At 27.1% G+C, this 10,657-nt stretch overlaps 1 pseudogene; it reads left to right on the forward strand.

Moving 5' to 3' along the window:
- The first annotated feature begins 9,502 nt into the window (after window positions 1-9,502).
- LOC102604220 (probable caffeoyl-CoA O-methyltransferase At4g26220) lies at window positions 9,503-10,244 on the forward strand (annotated as a pseudogene).
- The last annotated feature ends 413 nt before the right edge of the window (window positions 10,245-10,657 follow it).

Consider the following 10,657-nt stretch of genomic DNA (forward strand, 5'->3'; position numbering starts at 1 on the left):
TTGGAGTTGCTTCCCCAAGTTGGTGAGTCCTCAAGTCCGAGGACAAGACCCTATGATCTATCTTCTATGTTTAGTTCTTTGCTTATGTTGAAAACATTGTTGTACTTCCTATTTTCAAGACTTCTTATTGATGTAAGGGCTAAGTCCTATTTTCGATACTTCTATGTCTAGATGGTGCATTGTGACGAAGTTAGATTCTATTTTTCATATAAGAAGTGAAGTTGAACTTTCAAAGTAAAAGTTTTAAATTTTTCGTGATTTTATTCTATGATACATGTTATGATGAATGCTAAGGGCTTGTATAAGACCTCTTCGAGGTCGAATACGCCGGTAACGACTAGGGGGTGCTCTCAGGTCGTTACAGTTTAGTTATGTACATAAATGAGACCAAAAGGAGATTCTATGAACTGATGTTATGAGATTGAAAGAAGAATAGTGTCATTGAAGATGACCCAGCCTATCCATAAATGTTTATCACTAGATTACTTGGTAATTACTTGAATTTCTAAAGTTTTAGTGTAATTGTTGCATTTGATACCACAAGCTCTTTTAGTAAATTTGGTGGAATCATCCACCCATTTGTTCTAATCTACTACAATGAACAAGTCCACACTCTTAATTTCTTAGTTGAATTCTTATCAATATATCAATCCTTATGGGATTTAACCTCGACTCTTAGTTGGGTATTTTTATTGACAACAATCGTTTGCTCTTTGAATTTGTTTTAGTGAGTAGTCAAAATCCACAAGGGAGCTTAGAATCAGCACGGAAGCCTCTGGATTCGCACGAAGGGTTGTGTTATACCAAACTCAACATTACAGAGTTAACCATAATGACAAGATTATTTTCTTGTCATGTTTACCAAGAATGTTGACCAAAGTCAAAGTTAGGCCAGAGCTTAAAAGCTAAAACGCCTAATGGCATCAACTCACACCGAAAACCTGACGACTTGAGCGGACCATGCTAGTAGCCTAAAACGACCCTTCTAGAGTTTGTGGAACCATCAGAATTGCATTCTGAGGCCGTTTTCCTATACTTTTGATCAAAATCAACCATTTAAGATTCAAAAGCTCCAAAACATAAAAATATACATACAAACCAAACGAATGACCATGTGACTAAGATATCAATCCCACAAAATCATAAATGACTTGGGATCGTTATAGAAACACTCTAAATGATGAAAAACGTATAAACACATAAATGACCTGGAGGGCCATTATATTATCCATTTTTTCGAGCAACATTAGACTATTAATTCATGTTTTTCTATGTTTTTGGGGTCTCATCCCCATCTGGACTTGTTTATAGTTTTGGTACCATAACTTTTATTTCTTAGGGTTTTACTTCCGCAATTGTTTTGAACTATTGATTAAATTTATGGGAATTTGATTCTTTAGTTGTTTTAAAACTATTTTTCCTTAATATTTGTGTCATGGTTTTAATAAATGGTATGTTGGGTTAATTTTAGGTTGGTAGTTGGTTCTCCCACCATGTGGTTTACTGTGGGTGCCACTCACGACAGTTTGAGTCCTGACAAAGTTGGTATTAGATCCCCTGGTTTATTTATTTCATTGTACAAAAATGAATCCAGTAGAGTCATGCGGTATGGTACATAGATTTCTGTACTTTTCGGCAATATGCTACATGAATTTTGGAAATTCTCTCTTCTTTCTTCCTTCGTGCTATGACTTGATTCCAATTGGTATCTAACTTCTTCCACTCTTCAGACTTTAGTGATTTTAGCTCTCATGGAAATTAACTAATTCCCTGTAAAAACTTTGGTGACAATTTGTATTTTCATTAAAGTGAATATTTATTGCCGTTAATTTTTTTTTATTGATTTAGTATGTGTATGTGAAGGGACTACTTTCCTAAAAAACTTGGGGGTGTAAATGAAAATAGACTCTTTCAAAAGAGGAAAATAAAAGAAAATTATAATTACCAACTCCTAGGTCCTAGCACGTTTAAGCATAAAACAAAAGGCCTCAAAAAGCTGAAACAAACTGTCACTCCCTCTTTCTCTCTCACTCACTCAATCAGGAAACGATAAAAGTTGTTGAAGATAATTGATTAAAACATTGGAGATATAAAAAAAATAAATTATTGTTGAATACCAATATGATGATACCGGTCATGCTAAATGGCCAGAAAAAATTGGCCAGAATTTGGCCAGAAAGGTAAAAAGACTATAATATCCTTATTTCAATTTTTGCATTTATTCCATCATACTTTTCCCTCCAAAACAAAAGTAACTTTTTTCTATTTCCCAAACTCCATGAACTACTAAAATACAAACTTTTTGGCAACCAAGGGAAATAAAAGTGTTTTTGTGTATATTTATGTGTGTATAGTTCATTCGATTTTTTTTTTTAAAAATATTGTTCAGTTAATTAAAAAAATTGTAGTTTCATTTTTATACATTAATATTTTAATTTCGTTTTTATACATTAATATTGTTTTCATTACTATACCATACAAATTATGTTCTACATATATATATAACCTACAATCCTTCCTCTACCCCTTCCCGAACTCAATTATGTACACAATGTACCAATGCATACCTTTGAAAAATTATTTTTTTCGCTTAAAATAAATCTCTTTATTGAAGAAGACAATTAAATTTCTCATTAATAATAACTACAAAAGACTATCTTATCTACTTAAGATTATACTTAATTATTTTGTAATACAAATTTAGTAAAACATAGTAATTAAGCGTAGATTCAAAAAATTATAATTAAATTTTTCTTTAAATATAATCAACTAAATAGATTCTTCTATATAATGGATGTTTTTCAAGAGAAAAAATAATGTAATTTTGGAAGTTAGATATTTATAAAAAAAATAACTGACGAAAGACTTTTGTAACTTTTAATAACACGTTAATTTTTTATATTATAATCATTCCAAACAAGAATTAACATATATAGAAATTGGTAGAATTATTTCACTAATTTTAACCATGAATAAAAAATTAAAGTACTCATATAATACTAATTAAGAGGATGTTTCAAAAAGAATAAATAAAAGATCATGATCAATTATAATACTTTAAAATAGATGTATTTTATGTAGGATACTTAAATTACAATATGTCTAATGTATGTAAATAAAGTATAGCATAATTAATATATACATTTTTAAAAAATTATTTTCATTTACTATAGAATTTTCTATCGAAGGTGACAATTAAAATTCATGTTAATAATAGACAAAAGTAGATGATTTTCCAATTAAAAATTATACTACCTACTCGGTAATACATAATTTAGTTGAATTAAGTATAATTTTCAAATTTACAATTGACTTTTCTTTAAATAAAATCAATGAATAAACTTATATAATTCTACCATGATTAATAAACCGGTCATATAGCGTGTGTGTTTTTCTTTTATGAAGAAAATAAGAATATAATTTTGAGAATGAGATGTTTTAAATATGAAAAAAGATATAATAAGACATTTATAACTATACCTCAAATAACATATCAAATTTTGTATATTCTAATTGCTCTAACAAATTTATAATAACTTAATAGTAATTATTAAAATTATTCACCATTTCTAACCATGAATACACGATTAGTTACTTCAATTATATTAATTAAGAAGATGTTTCAAAATAAAAATAAAAATATAAATAAAAGGATCACCATTAGCATTGAGGTCAATCACCTCCTTCCTCCGTTAGTTTAGCTGCAACGGCCGCAGACGCAGGAAGCAGTTCCTCTATGGCCTTAGTTTATGGTTCCGTTCCCCTGTTCATTAATAGGGGCTCCTGAATCCGACTTATTTGAGTTGTATACATATGTATGTATTGTATATGATTATAAATAGTTAGGCCCTATTCTTAATTAAATAATCAATAAAATCATATATATAATCAATAAATTCTATTAAGGCATATTTTTAAATTATAAAATCAAAAAATTATATTAACTTTAGTTATCAAGGTTAAAGAGTATATAATTTAAACAATCAAATGATTACAAATACATATTCTATGTATAACTATTGATTTGATATAACTTAAACAATTATTTTAAAAATATTTAAACATGTGATTTAAATTTATTTAAATATATCAATTATAAAATTACTTAATTAGAGGTTATATTAATACTTAATAAATATAAGTAATCTTGTTTAAGTTATCAAATAGGCATAGCACATGGGCGCGAAACTACAACACTGGTACATGATTCTCTGAGGTTTCTATTAATTATATAACTAGGACCAATATATATGAAATATATGATTCATATAATTTTTATAATGTATTGATATCCACCATGTCTAAAGTGTATTGAATTTTTAAATGTCGTTATTGAAATAATTTTAGATAATATTTAAATTAATTAATAATTTTTTTTATGATGTGTCGATTTCTAACATATTTTTTATCTTTATAAAGATATTGTGCAAATTATGTTGGATTATTATTATTATTATTATTGTTATTATTGTTATTATTGTTATTATCATTATTATAACTTTACGATCTAAATTTGATATACTTTTGTTAAATAAAGTGGTTCACATATATCTATTGTTACACAAATAGTTCAGATAACTATTTTGCTTGATGGAAGTGAAAATATCGATTTTTCAGAATCAATTTGTTTTAATTTTTTATTAAAACAAAACTCATATAGGGATATATGATCCATCTCATAAAGTTCAATAATATATTTGATACTTCTCACAATTGATTTTTTTTAATTTTTTTTTATTTAAATGCTTAATTTCAGTCTTAAATATCTTATTTGTGGATTTATTTGCTTATCATTATCTGAATATTTTATTTTTATTTAATTTCTTATTTTGAAAAGGATGAAAAATAATTTTAAAAAAGAGTGAGATTGGAATAAAAAAAAGAAAAGAAAAAATAACTAAAATTATTTTCCTTTGCGATCATATTTGTAATTTTTTTGTAGTTGTGAAAAGATCGACACATCTATGATAGACTTTTACAAGAAGATGAGTTTGAGTTAAAATTATTTTTGGATTTAATTTTATGAGTAAGTTTATTTTGTAATGTAAATTTTAAATTTTATATTCTAAATTTTATATTCTAATTATCAATTTAAATTTTGTATTCTTTATAGATTTTTTACAAGAAAGTTAAGGAAGAAAAAAAAACTACATATGCATTGGCCTTTGACCATTTCACAATATTTCTAAAAGAAATTAAAAGCCATGTATGTATGGAAGTTAGAGAAATTTAAAATTTAGTCAATTTACTATGTATTGGAAAACTTTCTCATTTATTGAAGCATAATTAATGAATAAATTAATAAGAAAAATATAAATTTGACAAAGAAAGGTATAGTTGTCAAAAAATAAATCAGTTTATAGTGTGAACATGTATTTGAGCCATTATGGTCAAATTATGGCCAAATTTTCTGGCCAAAAGGATTTTTTCCTTTTTGAATACCAATAGTGATAGTAATTATTTTTCATCTCCGACAGTACTTTATGATGTTTAGAGATTTGATATGAAAGACTTTATTATATTAAAGAATTCAACATATGTTGTTGTTGGAAGTTGGTTGTTATTTATATTTATAAATATTTGATGAAATTGATTGTTCGACTCAAAACATGATTAGCGTTTGAAATGAGATGGTGTAATTTTTTCCTTTTTGTTGTTAACATTAAGATAGTGAATTAATAATAATCTTTTATTTATTGGGATCTCTATGACGCACAATATTTGTTAGGTCATAGATTTTCAAATATTCTTGGCAAATATTATTTGGGTGAAATTTCACTATATGTTTGGCCATAGTATTTGGAAAACATATTTCACCTTTTTAGAAAAATATGATTTATACACATAAGTTTTAAAAACTATCAAAACTAACATACGTTTGTATTACAAGTCAGTTGGATCTTCGTTGCAACAAATAACAAGTAGTGTCCATGACACTAGAGCAATATGGTAGTTTGGAGTGAGTGCAACAAGCATCATTACATACATCGTGAAGTAGACAAAACATATGACTTTGTTACCTTGAGCCGATTGTTCATCATTTTCCTCAACAACCATATCATCACTTTCATATTCACCGAATATTTCATCACTATTTTGATGTTCACGTAAAAAATTATGCAATACAACGCAAACAACTATTATAGAGAGTGTTTTTGTAAAAGATAAAAGTTTGGTGTAAAATTTCAATTTTTAAAAGATCCCAAATAATGAGATTTGGCTCAAATACTAGAAAAAACTAGTATTTGTATTTACCAAAAATATTTGTCAAAAAATAATAAATTGTATGGACAAACACTATTTACCAAATTTTCCCCCAAATATTACTTGGGAAATCTATGGCCAAACGGGTCCTAAGTATTTGCATTGGTCAATTTATGGGCAGTTTTACTGTCAATAAGGGGTGTCATTAATGGCAAAGCCAGATGCAAAATTCTAGGTGAGTTAAGTGGCCATTGCTATTGCGGTCAAATATATGCCATCAAAATTGAGGAAATATTTAATATCTTTATCAACAATCTCTGTAATTTTGCTTAAAACTTTAGGAATCCACCAATAATTAACTAATTATCTGTAAAAGCTTTAGTGACAATTTGTATTGCCACTAAAGTAAATATTCTTGTTGTTAAAAGATTTTATTGTTGTAGTGTGTAGATAATGCTTTCATGAAAAAGAAAAGAGATAAGTGTCAAAAACACACCTAAATTATTCTTTTTTTTTAAAAAAAATTTATACTTAAATTATCACTTATTAGTTTGAAAAACATACCCAAGTGGTGTATGTAATATACTCTCTTATATTTGCAAAAATATTATCACATATGGATAAAATATTTCACTTTGACAAAAATTAAATAAACTATCAATATTAGTTAAAAGCTAAAGATTAAAGTATTCTTATCCTAAAAAAAATAAATTCTTTTTTTTTAAAAAAAAAAAATTCTTTTTTTTAAAAAGAAATTAAATATTTTTCTCACCCATCCCCACCCCCGACAAACCACCCATCATTTTATTTTATTAAATTTATTTTATAAATATTTTTAAAAAAAATTAGACATCACCCCATTCCCCACTCCTTCCTAAAAAAATTAGATATTTTTATTTAAAAAATAAAATAAAATTCTACTCCACCCATCTAACCTTCCGCTCTTAACTTTTTTTTTTTTACATTTTTCTCGTTTTGTGTTAGATATGTACATATATTTTTAGGAAAAGTATATTTTTTTCTACTTATATATACCAAATATAACATAAACAAAATTTTTTTTTTAGAAAAGTCTTGTGGCAAGTAAAAAAAAAAAACTATTATATATATTAAAAGATATTTTTAAAAAAAATTAAAAAATTGGGAGGGAGGGAGGGGTTATGGTTCGAGGAAGTCGTGGAGTGGGGTAAGAAAAATATTTTACATTTTATTTTATAATTTTTTCTGGAAATAGTAATATTTTAATCTTTTACTTTAATTAATAATTTATTTAATTTTTGTTTAAGTCGAATGATTTGTCCATGTGAAGTGTGATGTGTCAATTGTTTTTAAATAAATGAGAAAGTGTATTACACATCACGATGAGAGTGTAATAAAAGAGATATGTATATTTCTCAAACTAATAAATGATAAATAGTTTATATATTAAAATTTTACACGATCAATTGTTTAGATATGAAATTAAAATATACTCAATTTAAGTGTGTTTTATACCCTTATTTATCTTTCCAAAAAATAGAAGGAAAGGAAGATTACAGTATAACTTTTCACTGTTTAAGTCGTAACACGTGTAATTAGAAATAAAAAAACAGAAACAAACTTTGTCTCTTTCTCTCAGTAAAAGTTGTAGAAGATAAGTGATCAAAACTTAGGAGATATCGAGAGAAAAAAATGATTGTTTGAAACAATTGCTAATATAACTTGTGATTCTTGGTTTTGCAGCTTCTACTCCATTTTAGTGAAAGAAAAACAAGCTTCCAAAGAAATAGATATATATATATATTTTACTCTTTTCTATTTTGTAAAAAAAAGACATTAGAGAAAATACAAGTGTTGTAGTAAATTCACCACAAAAGAAATGGCGTGGCTCTCCAACTCAAATTCCAAAGGATTGTTGCAGAGTCCAGAATTGCATGAGGTACATAATTAATTCAATTTCACTCCATTTTTACCTCATTTTGTACTTCATTTCATTTTAACCCAATTTCACTCCATTTTTACCTCATTTTGCTTATCAAATATATATAATCTCTCCAGTATATACTTGAAGAATAACATAAGAGTAAATGGATTTTCGGTTTCGGCTTTAGTCGGTTCTTTCATTTTTTTTTATTTTTTTTTGGTTTTTTATAACTATACGGTATTTGAAAAAGAGATTATATATATATATTTGATAAGCTAAACTTTAAAAATGTTAAATGAATAGAAATCTTCGAAAAGATGGTAAAATTCACATGAGTACAAAATACTTTTATTGAAATATCAACGTTTATTATGTTAAATTAATAAGATTAAAGGCTACAATCAAACTAAATAAAAAAATATTTACAAAGTAAAATGTTAACTTCGAATTTGAAAAACTATAACAATATAATTGTAACTTCCGATCATAATACAAAATAAAATAGGGAAAATTGTATGAAATAACAAACTATTAATTCAAATTAAATGTTATAGCCATAATTTCTTTTATTTGTACTTCGCAGCAAACATTCCATGATTTTTGCCATCCCATTTGTATACCGAAATATACAAATGCAGAACCCATTTGTATACCGAAATATACAAATAGACCCAAATACAGATTTTTATGTATATGTATACCGAAATATACAGATTAATAGCCATAGCAAACATAAAGTTTGCTATGAAGCGCAATTATACAAACTATAGCTATAACATACAAATATGATTTTTATGTTTGCTATATGTGAAAGTTGCTCTAAAATATTTACAAAATTTTACAAGCCCAAATTTGAAATAATATTCTAAACATTGAAAGCTATAAACTAACTAAAAATATATTAACAAAGTAGATTATAAATAATATTTTTTATCTCTCTCTCTCTATATATATATATTATGTCGGTTTAGTTTGGGTTCGGTTTAACTTTTTTTCTTTTAATATCAAACCAAACCAAGAGTGGTCGTTTTTTTTTTCAACGCCAAACCAACCAAACCAAACCACAAATCATTTTTTTTCGGTTTGATTTGGTTTGTCGGTTTGGTTTTACTTTACGGTTTGACTTGTACACCCCTAATTATAACTATATTACACCATATGAAATCAAAAAATTATTTTAAAAATATTTTAACAAGATTTCTCAAAATTCCATTTGGGTTACATATCAATCCAATTTTTAATGGGTTGAGTTAACAAATGAGTGAGTCAATAACCAACCAAAATCTAAATGGATTGGGCAAGTTGGTTTGATTTTGCCACCCCTAATATTTAGTAAGTAATGTGTTTTAAAAAAATGAATCAACTTAGCTTGAATTGGTTTTTTCCAGATGTGTAATGGCAACTGCACCAGAAGCTGCACAACTAATTGCATTGCTCTTGAAACTAATAAATGCCAAAAAGACAATTGAAATTGGAGTGTTCACTGGATATTCCTTACTCCTTAAAATTCCTGATGATGGCAAGGCTAGTGCATCACAATTTTATACAACTAAAATTGGTTTACAATATCTTGTCAAATTGATGTGTATAACATGATTGATCTATATATGTAATTATAATGCAGATTACAGCTATGTAGACCTGGATCGAGATGCATACGAGATGGGATTTCCAGTTATTAAAAAGGCTAATGATGAGCATAAAATCAATTTTATTCAGTCACCGGCATTATCAGCCCTTGATGAACTCTTGAATGATGTAAGAAAAAGTAAAATTACTTTAAATTCTTTTGTCATACATCCAAGTTGATTAAACGAACGTACTCATATATGCTTGTTTTCAATTGCAGCATGACAATAGAGGAAGTTTTGATTTTGCTTTCATTGATACAGACAAAGTTAGCTATCAAAAGTACCATTAGAGAATGTTAGAATTGGTGAAAGTGGGTGGTATAATAGTATATGACAATACACTATGGCTTGGGACAGTTTCTATGCCAGAGGAGTGTGTTAGGGAAGCAATGAAACCAAATAGGCATCACATCATTGAATTTAATAAGTTTTTAGCTGCGGATACTCGCATTCAAATTTCCCAAGTCCCTTTAGGTGATGGAATCACAATTTGCTGGCGACTCTAAAAAGAGTTTCTCTTTTGTTCTAGGAATAACAATTGTGTGTCTTGCGTTTGATGTTAAAAGGTCTCCTTTATTTACTACTAGTAAGCTGTTGTTGCAACAATTATTGTACTTAGGGGCGTATGGTCAGGTTGGTTCAGATTTTTCAAATATCAAACCAAACTATTTGTGTCGGATTTTTAAATTTATAAACCAAACCAAACCAATAAAACTCGGGTTTTCAACCTCGGGTTTTTTCGGATTTTTTCGGGTTTTTCGGTTTTTCGGGTTGTTTCGGGTTTTTCCGGTAAAGTATTCATACAAACATATAATTTACTTGTACTTCAAATATTTCTTTAGTCCTACCAAAATACAACTATCTAAGATATTTCTTAAAAATATAACACAATATGATATGATTAATGACACTAAAATAT

Source organism: Solanum tuberosum, unplaced genomic scaffold (genome assembly GCF_000226075.1).
Source record: "Solanum tuberosum cultivar DM 1-3 516 R44 unplaced genomic scaffold, SolTub_3.0 scf00003, whole genome shotgun sequence".
In the NCBI taxonomy this organism is placed as follows: Eukaryota; Viridiplantae; Streptophyta; class Magnoliopsida; order Solanales; family Solanaceae; genus Solanum; species Solanum tuberosum.